The following is a 15,029-nucleotide window of genomic DNA, read 5'->3' on the forward strand; positions in this document are numbered from 1 at the left end:
AAGGTGGGACAAAATCCTTGGAAACCCATGCATGGTTCATTTTAATGAAGGTTAGATCATCCACATTTTGGGTTGACAGACGGGTCCTTTTTTCTGTCAGGATTGATCCAGCTGCACTGAAGACTCTTTCCGATAGCACACTTGCAGCTGGGCAAGCGAGCTCCTGTAAGGCATATTGGGCCAATTCAGGCCAGGTGTCCAGTTTAGCGGCCCAATAGTCAAAGGGGAATGACCTGTGTGGGAGAACATCGATATGGGAGGAAAAGTAGTTTGTAACCATGGTTGACAACTGCTGTCTCCTGTCACTTTCCATCGATGCAGTATTACCAGTTGTGTGAGCGGTATTTGAAAAATCAGTCCACAACATTGTCATGAAACCCCTGTCTCCAACGCCACTTCTGCTGTGTGCACCACGAACACCTCTGCCAAACCCCCGGCCCGTACGGCTCGTGTGAGAACCATCACCGCTGCTGTGTGCGGGGAATGCCTCAAGCAACCGATTTACCAGAGTTGCTTGTTTATTAGCCAATATTAGGTCAAGGTTCTCCTGTGGCATGATGTTTTGTAATTTGCCTTTATAGCGTGGATCCAGGATGCTGGCCAACCAGTAGTCGTCATCGTTCATCATTTTGGCAATGCGGGGGTCCCTTTTTAGGATCCGCAAGGCATAATCTGACATGTGGGCCAATGTTCCCGGTGTCAATGATGCACTGCGAGTGCTGGTTGGAGGAGCACTTTCTGGCAAATCCACATCCCTCCAGTCACGCACAAACCCTGTACCAGACCTTGCCACGCCAACATTTTCACTTGCCCCACGAGATGCATCCTCCTCCCCTAAGTAATCATCCCCATCATCATCCTCCTCCTCCTCTTCTTCCTCCACCTCGTCCAGGAGAGGTCCCTGAGCAGACAATGGCTGAATGTCATCAAGGATTCCCTCCTCCTCTTCCTCCTCATCAACATTGGCTGCAGACGCCTGCTCCTTAAGGTGCGTCAAAGTTTGCATGAGCAGACGCATAAGTGGGATGCTCATGCTTAGGATGGCGTCGTCTGCGCTTACCAGCCGTGTGCATTCCTCAAAACACTGAAGGACTTTACAGAGGTCTTTCAGCTTCGACCACTGCACACCTGTCAACTCCATGTCTGCTCTCAAAGTGCCTGGCCGTGTATCCTCCCACAAATGCATTATGGCCTGCCTCTGCTCGCACAGCCGCTCCACCATGTGCAGGGTGGAGTTCCACCTTGTTGCAATGTCGATAATGAGGCGGTGGTTGGGAAGGTGGAGCAATCGCTGCAGCTTCTGCATACGAACGGAGTGTACAGGCGACCGGCGGATGTGCGCGCACAGTCTTCGCACCTTCTGGAGCAGGGCTGTTAACTCCGGATAATTTTTAAGGAAGCACTGCACCACCAGGTTCAAGGTGTGAGCCAAGCAAGGTATGTGGCTGAGTTTTGAAAGGGCTATGGCTGCCACAAAATTACGGCTGTTATCACTAACTACCTTGCCTGCCTCAAGATGTACACTGCCCTGCCATGACTCAGTTTGTCGCTTCAAGTACTCGGCCAGAACCTCGGCGGTATGTCTGTCGCCCAAACACATCATCTGCAACACAGCCTGCTGACGCTTTCCACTAGCTGCTCGATAGGGGGACACATCGTGTGCAACAGTGGCAGCTGCAGATGGAGTGCTCGTACGACTGCGCTCTGTGGACGAGCTTTCGCTTCTGGAGGAGGAGGAGGAGGAGGAGGGTGGAACGCCTACAGCCAACTGTTTCCTATACCGTGGGCTAGGCAGCACTGTCCCACCACCGCTGTCCCCTGTGGACCCTGCATCCACCACATTAACCCAGTGCGCAGTGATGGACACGTAACGGCCCTGGCCATGCCGACTGGACCATGCATCAGTAGTGAGGTGCACCTTTCCGCTCACTGACTGCTTGAGTGCATGGACAATGCGGTCTTTCACATGATGGTGGAGGGCTGGGATGGCTTTGCGAGAGAAGAAGTGGCAACTGGGTAGGTCATAGCATGGTACTGCATAGGCCATGAGTTTGCGGAAAGCTGTGCTTTCCACCAACCGAAAGGGCATCATCTCAAACGAGATTAGTTTGGCAATGTGGGCGTTCAAACCCAGTGTACGCGGATGAGAGACTGAGTACTTTCTTGACCTACTCATAGTGTCTGGGAGGGTGAGCTGGACTTGAGAGCTGCATATGGTGGAAGTAGCGGTGGACAGGGCGGACTCAGAGAGGGTTGATGATGGTGATGGAGTTGGTGTTCTTTCTGATGGCCTAGAATCAGTCTTTTGTTGATATAACAGTGGGATTCCCTGACTGCTGTGGCCTTGCAACGACACCTCAACGTTTGCTGCTGTGCTAACCGGTGGGCTTACAGTGGGGGAAACAATGTAGCGTTGCTGACTACCTTCGTTGTGATCAGTTGCACATGTGGCACTTGAGGTTTGGTGTTGTGTCCATGCTTGCAAGTGCATGCTGGTTAAATGTCTAAGCATGCAACTGGTATTCAAATTTTTCAGATTTTTCCCTCGGCTAAAGGTCTTTGCGCACTTCTTACAGATAACCTTGGCCTGATCATGAGGATTTTGTTAAAAAAAGTGCCACACTGCACTCTTCCTACTTTGGCAGACATTTTGCGGCCTAGCACGCTGTGATCTTTTGACCCTCTGGACAAGCTGTCCAGCAACTCTTTTGATGTTTGGAACCTGTCTTTGGAGTGCTCCGGGCCTGCCAGATAACAGCTGTTGCGATGTCGATGTCTGCTGTGGATGCTCCTCATCTGAGCTATTGGAAGCAGCACCCTCTTCCCCCAATGGATGCCAATCTGGGTCAACAACTGGGTCATCCATCACCTCCTCTTCTATGTCATGTGCACCTTCCTCTGTGTCACCGTGTATGGTGGTATAGTGTGCGGGAAGGGGCACCTGAGTCTCATCAGGGTCAGAATCTGGCTCTGTACACTGCGAGGACAATGTAGTGCTCTGAGTGAATGTACCAGCAGAATCATCCATCAGCGGCTGTGCATCAGTGCACTCCATGTCAGATTCATCTTGGCCTGGGTAATTCACCATTTCACTTGATAATCCAGGCATGGTATGTGAAAACAGCTCCATGGAGTAATCAGTAGTATGGCCTGCGTCATCCTTCAATCTTGGTTGGGGTGAAGGACACAAGGAAAGGTGTGGTTCATGAACATGAACCTCCAATGACGACTCAGTGCTTTTACATTTTACAAAAGAAGAAGAGGAGGCGATAGAGCTGGAGGCTGAGTCAGCAATGTAAGACAAAACTTTTTCCTGATGCTCTGGCTTTAAAAGCGGTTTGCCAACTCCTAGAAAACTAAGCGTTCGAGGCCTTATGTAGCCAGATGATGACGCAGGCTCAACACCTCCTGCATTCGGTCCTATTTTGCTCTTGCCACTACCATCAGATCCACCACCAACACCATCATTACCAGCTGCCAACCCCCGCCCAATTCCACGGCCTCTTCCACCAGCCTTCCTCATTTTTGGTAGAAATGTAGACAAAATCCAACAAACTATATAGTATGTAAAACAAGGTACAAGGTGTCTATAGGACAGGGGAGATTTTGAATTTCTGCACACACTTTTGGACACTGGACACTTTTGGATTGTGTGAGGCCCAATGAATATCTGAGCGCTATGTGACAGGCTCGATGGCACAGCTGTGACCTAAGTGACTAGAGGATAAGGTAGATTTTGAATCTCTGCACACACTTTTGGACACTGGACACTTTTGGATTGTGTGAGGCCCAATGAATATCTGAGCACTATGAGACAGGCTCGATGGCACAGCTGTGACCTAAGTGACTAGAGGATAAGTGAGATTTTGAATCTCTGCACACACTTTTGGACACTGGACACTTTTGGATTGTGTGAGGCCCAATGAATATCTGAGCGCTATGTGACAGGCTCGATGGCACAGCTGTGACCTAAGTGACTAGAGGATAAGTGAGATTTTGAATCTCTGCACACACTTTTGGACACTGGACACTTTTGGATTGTGTGAGGCCCACTGATATCTGAGCGCTATGTGACAGGCTCGATGGCACAGCTGTGACCTAAGTGACTAGAGGATAAGTGAGATTTTGAATCTCTGCACACACTTTTGGACACTGGACACTTTTGGATTGTGTGAGGCCCACTGATATCTGAGCGCTATGTGACAGGCTCGATGGCACAGCTGTGACCTAAGTGACTAGAGGATAAGGGAGATTTTGAATCTCTGCACACACTTTTGGACACTGGACACTTTTGGATTGTGTGAGGCCCACTGATATCTGAGCGCTATGTGACAGGCTCGATGGCACAGCTGTGACCTAAGTGACTAGAGGATAAGTGAGATTTTGAATCTCTGCACACACTTTTGGACACTGGACACTTTTGGATTGTGTGAGGCCCAATGAATATCTGAGCGCTATGTGACAGGCTCGCTGGCACAGCTGTGACCTAAGTGACTAGAGGATAAGGGAGATTTTGAATCTCTGCACACACTTTTGGACACTGGACACTTTTGGATTGTGTGAGGCCCAATGAATATCTGAGCACTATGAGACAGGCTCGATGGCACAGCTGTGACCTAAGTGACTAGAGGATAAGTGAGATTTTGAATCTCTGCACACACTTTTGGACACTGGACACTTTTGGATTGTGTGAGGCCCAATGAATATCTGAGCGCTATGTGACAGGCTCGATGGCACAGCTGTGACCTAAGTGACTAGAGGATAAGTGAGATTTTGAATCTCTGCACACTCTTTTGGACACTGGACACTTTTGGATTGTGTGAGGCCCACTGATATCTGAGCGCTATGTGACAGGCTCGATGGCACAGCTGTGACCTAAGTGACTAGAGGATAAGTGAGATTTTGAATCTCTGCACACACTTTTGGACACTGGACACTTTTGGATTGTGTGAGGCCCACTGATATCTGAGCGCTATGTGACAGGCTCGATGGCACAGCTGTGACCTAAGTGACTAGAGGATAAGTGAGATTTTGAATCTCTGCACACACTTTTGGACACTGGACACTTTTGGATTGTGTGAGGCCCACTGATATCTGAGCGCTATGTGACAGGCTCGATGGCACAGCTGTGACCTAAGTGACTAGAGGATAAGTGAGATTTTGAATCTCTGCACACACTTTTGGACACTGGACACTTTTGGATTGTGTGAGGCCCACTGATATCTGAGCGCTATGTGACAGGCTCGATGGCACAGCTGTGACCTAAGTGACTAGAGGATAAGTGAGATTTTGAATCTCTGCACACACTTTTGGACACTGGACACTTTTGGATTGTGTGAGGCCCAATGAATATCTGAGCGCTATGTGACAGGCTCGATGGCACAGCTGTGACCTAAGTGACTAGAGGATAAGGGAGATTTTGAATCTCTGCACACACTTTTGGACACTGGACACTTTTGGATTGTGTGAGGCCCAATCAATATCTGAGCGCTATGTGACAGGCTCGATGACACAGCTGTGACCAAAGTGACTAGAGGATAAGGGAGATTGGATTGCTTTTAAAAAAGCAGTTTGTGGAGCAGTGGGTAAACAGCAATGCCAGCCTGTCAGGAAGCCTTAAAAGGCAGCCCAACAACCAACACTACTGATACACCACAATATAGCCTCCCCTTGCACTGCACACACAGTGACTGGTGTGTTGTGCAGGCCAAATTGCTATCAGCAGCAGAAGCAGTTTTTTTTTCTTCTCAGCAGGACAAAAAAAAAAAATTGGGCTTGCTTTTAAAAAAGCAGTTTGAGGCCCAATGAATATCTGAGCGCTATGTGACAGGCTCGATGGCGCAGCTGTGACCAAAGTGACTAGAGGATAAGGGAGATTGGATTGCTTTTAAAAAAGCAGTTTGCGGAGCAGTGGGTAAACAGCAATGCCAGCCTGTCAGGAAGCCTTAGAAGGCAGCCCAACAACCAACACCACTGATACACCACTATATAGTCTCCCCTTGCACTGCACATACAGTGACTGGTGTGTTGTGCAGGCCAAATCGCTAGCAGCAGAAGCAGTTTTTCTGTCTTCTTCCCTGCCTAACGCTCTCACTACAGAATCAGCAGCAACCTCTCCCTATGCTAAGATCGGCAGAAGTAAGATGGCGGTCGGCATGCACGCCCTTTTATACCCCCTGTGACGCCCACCAAAGCAAGCCAATCACTTGCATGCCCTTCTGAAAGATGGTGGTGACCCGTGCCTATGTCATCACGTTGCCCACAGTGTCCGTGGATCCTGATTGGCTGAAAAAGAGCGCAAAACAAACTTTTGAAACGCGACTTTGGCGCGTAAGTCGCCGACCTCGTGGCCGACCTCATACTAGGGTCGGGTTTCATTTCATGAAACCCGACTTTGCCAAAAGTCGGCGACTTTTGAATTTTTTCGACCCGTTTCGCTCAACTCTAGGTATTATCTAATAAAAATAAAAATATATATTTTTTATTGATAGGACTATGGTCATGTGTTGTCGTTTTATTCTAGATCAGATTTATGACTGTCCTTTTGTTGCTATAATATAGTCTGGGGTGGTGTAGGTACCAACTATACCAAAATTGATTGGTCTCCCACTATATCCCCTTTTATTTGCTAACCCCCTTCTCATGTACAGCACCATGGAATCAATGGTGCTATATAAATAAACAATAATAATAATAATACAAATTACAGACATCACTTACAGTAAACAAACTAACAATGACAGACTGATACAGACGGGAGAGAGGACCCTGCCCTTTAGGGCTTACATGCTACAGGATGGTGGGGAAGGAGACAGTAGGTTGGTGATATCACCGGTAGTGGTGAGAGAGAAGGAGGTAGCGGGGTCATTGCAGGCTGTAGGCTTCCTTGAAGAGGTGGGTTTTCAGGTTCTGTCTGAAGAATCCAAATGTGGTTGATAGTTGGACTTGTTGGGGCAAAGAATTCCAGAGAATAGGGGCTATTCGGAAGAAGTCTTGGAGGCGGTTGGGTGAGGAGCGAATAAGTGTGGAGGAGAGAAGGAGGTCTTGGGAGGACCGGAGATTACGTGAGGGAAGGTATCGGGAGATTAGTTCAGAGACATATGGGGGAGACAGGTTATAGATTGCCTTGTAGGTCAGTATTAGTAATTTGAACTGGATACGCTGAGGGAATGGGAGCCAGTGAACAGATTTGCAGAGGGGAGAAGCGGAGGAGTAGCGAGGAGAGAGATGAATTAGTCGGGTGGCAAAGTTAAAGATGGACTGGAGAGGTGCGAGGGTGTTAGCAGGGAGACCACAGAAAAGGATGTTGCAGTAGTCGAGGCGGGAGATGATGAGGGCATGCACAAGCATTTTAGTAGATTGAGGGTTGAGGAAAGGACGGATTCTGGAAATATTTTTGAGCTGGAGACGACAGGAGGTAGAAAGAGCTTGGTGTGCGGTTTGAAGGACAGGGCAGAGTCAAAGGTTACTCCGAGGCAGGGGACTTCCGGCACTGGGGAAAGCATGATGTCATTAATTGTTATAGCTAGGTCAGGTAAGGAAGATCTGTGAGATGGAGGAAAGATGATGAGTTCAGATTTGTCCACATTGAGCTTGAGGAAGTGAGAGGAGAAGGAGGATATGGCTGATAGACACTCTGGGATTCTGGACAGCAGAGAGGTGACGTCTGGGCCAGAGTGGTAGATCTGAGTGTCATCAGCATAAAGGTGGTAGTGGAATCCGTGGGACTTTATGAGTTGCCCCAGACCAAGTGTATAGATTGAGAAGAGTAGGGGTCCTAAAACAGAGCTTGGGGGGACTCCTAAGGACTTCTGGTCCTAACTAATTGGATGCTAAAATGTATTGCAAATATTTATAAACTTTTTCTCATTATTCCACACTTTACATGTTCAGAGAGAATGTTAGTTATCTCTCATACAAAGAATTTAGCTACAATTAAATGATCACAGGTTCAAATCCTCTAAGGTAACTAAAAATATTTTTTTTAAAAATTCAAGTCTCCTTCTCTTTCCCCTTTTTAAAAATAAAAAGATGAAAATAAAAAGTAAACATATTTGGTATTACCACTTTAGGAAAAGTCCAAGCTAACAAAATATGAAATGAATTAACTATGATAAACAATCCATATGGCATTGTAGGGATTATTTTTTGTGGGACGAGTTGTACTTTTGAACATCATCATTGATTTTACCATCTATATTACTGGAAATCGGAAAAAAAAATTCAAAGTGCTGTGAAATATTAAAAAAAAGTGCAATTTCACAATTTTTTTAACAAAACAAATGCTTTTAACTTTTAGTTGAAAGGCTACAGCTCAGCTAATCAACAAGCTTTTCCAGTTTGGGCTCTTTTGACCCCATCACAACCAAGTCAATTATTGGCATGGCTAGGATTGGCTGAAATGACATGGGGTCACCTCTGTTTTTGATTTTCCCATATAAAGTACTGGAAATTTGAAAAAAAAAATCAAAGTGTTGTGAAATATCAAAAATGAAATATCAAAAAAAGTGCGATTTCACTTTTTTTGTTTTTTTTTTTACCAAAAAAGCTTCTAACTTTAGTTGAAAGACTGCAGCTCAGCCAATCAACAAGCTTTTCTGGTGTGGGCACTTCCGGCCCCATCACAGACATGTAAAAAAAATGATGTAGGGTCCCCTCTATTTTGGATAACAAGCTCAAGTGAAACAGACAGCTAAGGGCTACACACCTCAGTTGTCTGTTTTATCTTGGCTGGTTATCAAAAATAGAGAGACCCCCATGCCATTGTTTAAAATCATTGAAATGAATAAAAAAAAAACCATGTGGTAACCCCCCCCTATATTTGATAATCAGTCATGGTAAAGCTGGGGGCCAGTATTCTCATGCTGAGAAGGTCCATGCATATTTAGTCCTCCCCTGCTTAAAAATATCAGCATGTAACTGCCCCAGAAAAAGCGCATCCATTAGATGCGCAAATTCTGGCTCATTGCCTGACTCTTCCCATTTGCCCTGGGAAGCGGGGTAATATTTGGAGGTTGATGTCAGCCAAGTGCTGTGGAATATGTATTCCACTATTTAGTTAACAATTTGGCATGAGGGAGGGACCTCCCAAGTGCAGGAGTGAGTGCTCTCCCAAATGTATGATTCAGGGCCCTTCCCAAACTCAGATTTCATGGCACCTGCTAGAACACTGAAAATGAGAAGTGAGGGCTGCTTGATGACATGGTGATGGACTATGGTCATGGTGGTGGTGGGCGAAGCCCTAAATTGTAATAGGCATGTTTTAGCTGGCATTGTAAAGTGCTGGGGAAAATGTATTCCACTATCTAGCTAACAATTTTGAATGAGGGAGAAACCTCCTAAATGTAGGAATGAGAGCTCTCCCAAATGTAAAAGGAAAAGCTAAAGCCAAAATGCTTCATGTGAACATATTCTAAAAGGGAGCTATATATATATTATAGTCGTGCTCAAAAGTTTACATACCAGAGCAGAATTTTTGCTTTCTTGGCCTTTTTCAGAGAATCTTCTATATAATTGTCTAATTCTGTCTGTCTGTAACGGAAATCACGGGCGCGATCAATCAGCAACAGGTGCAGTCCGGCCGCAAATTGGTGCGGAAATCGAACTCCGCACGCCACCACTACCGTCAGGAGATCTGCGGTGCTAGCCGGTGATCTCCCGACGGTTCCCCGATGAAACCTGAAAGATAAGAAAAAAGAGTTAGATTATACTCACCCTGGCGATCGGTCCGGTCCGATGGGTGTCGCTGTCCCGTTCCGCGCCTCCCATCTTCATACGATGACATCCTCCTCCTTGCTTGTCCCTCGGCTCTTGCGCATGCATACTTTATCGGCCCTGTTGAGGGCAGAGCAGAGTACTGCAGTGCTCAGGCGCCGAACCTCTATGACCTTTCCTGGTGCCTGCACACTGCAGTACTTTATTCTGCCCTCAACAGGGCAGATAAAGTATGCATGCACAGGAGCCGAGGGAGAAACAAGGAGAAGGACATCATTGTATGAAGATGGGAGGCGCCGGACCAGACCGTGACACCCAGCACACCTGCCCCCGCCCCCCGGTGAGTATTAGCTAATGTGTTTTTCTTATTTTTCAGGTTTCATCGGGATCTTATCTACAGCATTACAGAATGTTGTAGATAAGCCCTTGATGGTGGTGGCCCCAGCTTAAGGGGCAAAAATGGGGTGACAGATTACATATATATTCTAGAATACCCGATGCGTTATAATCGGGCCACCATCTAGTATGAATTATAATACCAAAACTTTTTCTCCACTCATGGCTAGTGGTTGGGTGAAGCCATTTATTGTCAAAAACAACTGTTTTTTTCCTTTTTAAATAATAATAACAACCCAAAACATCCAAATGACCCTGATCAAAAGTTCACATACCCCATTTCCTAATACCATGTATTGCCTCCTCTAACATCAATGACAGCTTTTGTGGTAGTTGTGTATGAGTTTCTTTATTTTTGTTTTGTTTTCAGGTGGAAAGCAAAACGAAGGAACTGAAGGCACTCTCAGCCATCCAATCCAAAACCATCTCTCATTGTTCTGGCCTCACCATTCAACCAACAGTACTCAGGCCTACAAAATTACACAGAATGTCCTGTCACCTTTGTGCACCACAGGAAGATGTTTCATTTGGACACGTAGCAGGCCCAGATCGACTATGTCCTCTCTCCCACCAGCAGCAATATGACCACGTCTCCTATTTGATGCTTTCCTCATTCAATCAAAAAAAGTGCAGAGTAAACAGAAAGAGAGTGGCCAGCAGGTTGCTACACTGCGTGTGTTTAGAGTACCCCCCTCAAAAAAAAAGGAAATAAAATTAGTGTTGGCTACCTCCTCCTATGTCTCTTCCACTTAAATCTCAACCTCCACCTCAACATCCTCCTCCACTTGGACCTGGTTCTAGATTGTTTTTTTCTCCAATTCTTTGTTCTTTTAAGTCAGTTCACTAACAATCCCCCCACACACACACACAGACACACACAAAAACAATGTTAGATACCTTCTGCTCTGCCTCTTCCACCTTCCACACATCCACCTCCTCCTGGTTCAAGATTATTTTTTTTCTTTTTTTAATCCTGTGTTATTTTAAATAATCTCCCTATCTACATTTGTTTGCAGGACAATTGTCCTGCTCATACCCCCATTTTTCTTCTTTTTGCAGCACCCTAGACCTGACTATGACCATTTTACAGCCATATTAACGCACCAAAGTTCGGGTCCCCATTGACTTCTATTGGATTTGGGTCCAGAGTCAAGGTCGAGGTCAAGTTTGGAACCAAATCAAACTTTTTACTGTATGTCTGTCAAACGCCGCGAACCCGAACATCCACGGGTCCGCTCATCACTACTCCTTAACAAAAAATCAGGGACTGTGATTTATGCTAAATGCAATGAAATTGGTTACAAAGCAAATAAAAGGTTTAATTTTACATTGTACAGGCGGAGTGGGAGCCACCTCTGCCTGACAGTGAGCTAAGCGAAAATCTCATATTTCAATGAGAAATCATTTCTTATGCATAGTTCTAGATTTTTTGTTTTGTATAAAAAAGCATCCCATGACCCTAATAATAAAAAGTGACAGGCAAGCATGTCATACGTTACATTAGTAACGAAGCCTCTTAACATGATTTGCTAATTGTACATTACTTTACAACTTTGCTTTATACATTATGGGTTTTTTTTCACAGCAAAAGAAAAGTGACACTTCTCAGTAGTGATAGTTTATGCTTGTAGAGGAAATAGTTCTTGGAAGAAAAGAAATCCTTCTGATTTCTCCATTTCCCCTTGCTCACAGTGAAAAGTACATTGTATAACATGTGAGAAATCTCAGTAAATTAGCAGGTGGTTTAAATGCTTTTACAGGTGCCCTTTTCATTCATTGTGATGCAATCTACTGACCTTGCTTGGCATGGAGCCTCAAGGCTGCACAAGTACTATTATATTGTTCTGCAAGCTACTTTTGTGACTCAGGCAGATCTAAAATGCTTACAAGTTATTTTAGTATTTGAACAGTGTGTACAAATAAAAGAAGCCTTTTAAATAGTGTACTGAATGCAAAAAAGGAGCTGAAAAGTTACTTTTGCATTAACACTTTCATACAAATTTTAGGCTTAAAGGGTTTTTCCACTGCTCAGACAACCACTTCTGAATCCATAAGCTCGCCCACATTAACACTTATACTCATCTCCAGTGGCAGTATCAGCACTGGCTCTCCCGGCGATTGTGTGACATTTTTATGTCACGCGATCACTGCAGCCAATCTGACGCCACTTCACTCTCCCCGCCTTTGAACGTGTCGCATACATCCATAACAAGGGAAAAAGCACTTCTTATTTTCTCTGACTGTATGTGACTTGTGTATGCGATGACCGAAAAAAATAGTTTTGTCATGTGTTTAGAAAAAAATCAAGCTTACTTGATTACTTATCATTAGTGATGAGCGAACGTGTTTGGATAAGGTGTTATCTGAGCATGTTCAGTTGTTAACCGAGTGTCTGCTTGTTAGGCAATTCCCAAATGAGTTGCGGCTAGAGTTGAGCGATACCGTCCGATACTTCAAAGTATCGGATCGGAATGGATCGGCCGATCTTAAAAAAAAGTATCGGTATCGCCGATTCCGATACCGGAAGTCCCATTCAAGTCTATGGGACTTCCGGTATCGGAATAAGAAAAATCCTGTTTTTCCCTTGTACAGCCTCTCTGGGGTCTGTAAGGGCCTTTCGGGGGGCTGTGCCGGCCTGCCAGGGAGTCTGTGCAGGCTCCGGTGGTCTGTGCCGGCCTGCCGGGGGGCTGTGCAGGCTCCGGTGGGCTGTGCCGGCCTGCCGGGGGGCTGTGCCGGCCTGCCGGGGGGCTGTGCAGGCCTGCCGGGGGGCTGTGCAGGCTCCGGGGGGCTGTGCCGGCCTGCTGGGGGGCTGTGCCGGCCTGCCGGGGGGCTGTGCAGGCTCCGGAGGGCTGTGCCGGCTTCGGGGGGCTGTGCAGGCATCGTCCGATGGGACTACAAGTCCCATCGGGCGATGCCTGCTACCATGACAGTGATTGACACATTAGCCAATGATGGGACAGTAGTAGTCCCATCATCTGGCTAATGTGTTGAATGTAAAAAAAAAAAAAAAAATTACATGCTACATACATACAACATGCATACTACATACATGCTACATTCATACTACATACATGCTACATTCATACTACATATATACTACATGCAACATACATACTACATATATACTACATGCATGCAACATGCATACTACATATATACTACATTCAACATACATACTACATATATACTACATGCATGCAACATGCATACTACATATATACTACATGCTACATACATACTACATATATACTACATACATACTGCATGCTACATACATACTACATGCTACATACATACCACATACATACTACATATATACTACATGCTACATACATACTACATATATGCTACATACATACTACATACATACTACATGCTACATACATACTACATATATACTACATACATACTACATACATACTACGTGCATGCTACATACATACTACATGCTACATACATACCAAATACATACTACATACATACTACATGCTACATATATACTACATATATACTACATGCATGCTACATACATACTGCATGCTACATACATACCACATACATACTACATACATACTACATACATACTACATGCATGCTACATACATACCACATACATGCTACATACATACTACATACATACCACATATATACTACATACATACTACATACAATACATTCATACAATACATACATAGACATACAGTACATATAACATAGAGTAACATACTTACCAATACTTGTCACATTGTTCCCCGAAGCCATTGTCTTTTACGGAATAAATATTAACATAACAAACCACAAAAATACTCACCCACGATCCGAAGCAGTCCACGAGTGTGTCCCACGACGATCTTGGGTAGAGAACTGCAGCATCAGCTGTTGCTGCCGTTCTCTACGGGCTGCAGGAATCCAATGACGGAAGGTAGGTATCCTTCCGCACTGTATTCCTCCGCCACTTAAAAAAAAAAAGTCCCTAGTCTCACTTTATGCCATTGCTGTGTGGGAATTTATGTATGTATGTATGTATGTAGTATATATGTGGTATGTATGTAGCATGTAGTATGTATGTAGTATGTATGTAGCATGCATGTAGCATGCAGTATGTATGTAGCATGCATGTAGTATATATGTAGTATGTATGTAGCATGTAGTATGTATGTAGTATGTATATGGTATGTATGTAGCATGTAGTATGTATGTAGCATGCATGTAGTATGTATGTAGTATGTATGTAGTATATATGTAGCATGTAGTATGTATGTAGCATGCATGTAGTATATATGTAGTATGTATGTAGCATGTAGTATGTATGTAGCATGCATGTAGTATATATGTAGTATGTATGTAGCATGTAGTATGTATGTAGCATGCATGTAGTATGTATGTAGTATGTATGTAGTATGTATGTGGTATGTATGTAGCATGTAGTATGTATGTGGTATGTATGTAGCATGTAGTATGTATGTAGTATATATGTAGTATGTATGTAGCATGTAGTATGTATGTAGCATGCATGTAGTATATATGTAGTATGTATGTAGCATGTAGTATGTATGTAGCATGCATGTAGTATATATGTAGTATGTATGTAGCATGTAGTATGTATGTAGTATGTATGTAGTATGTATGTGGTATGTATGTAGCATGTAGTATGTATGTAGCATGCATGTAGTATGTATGTAGTATGTATGTAGTATATATGTAGTATATATGTAGCATGTAGTATGTATGTAGCATGCATGTAGTATATATGTAGTATGTATGTAGCATGTAGTATGTATGTAGCATGCATGTAGTATATATGTAGTATGTATGTAGCATGTAGTATGTATGTAGTATGTATGTAGTATGTATGTGGTATGTATGTAGCATGTAGTATGTATGTAGCATGCATGTAGTATGTATGTAGTATGTATGTA

Source organism: Dendrobates tinctorius, unplaced genomic scaffold (assembly GCF_039654945.1).
Source record: "Dendrobates tinctorius isolate UK_male_01 unplaced genomic scaffold, ASM3965494v1 ptg000292l, whole genome shotgun sequence".
Classification (NCBI taxonomy): Eukaryota; Metazoa; Chordata; class Amphibia; order Anura; family Dendrobatidae; genus Dendrobates; species Dendrobates tinctorius.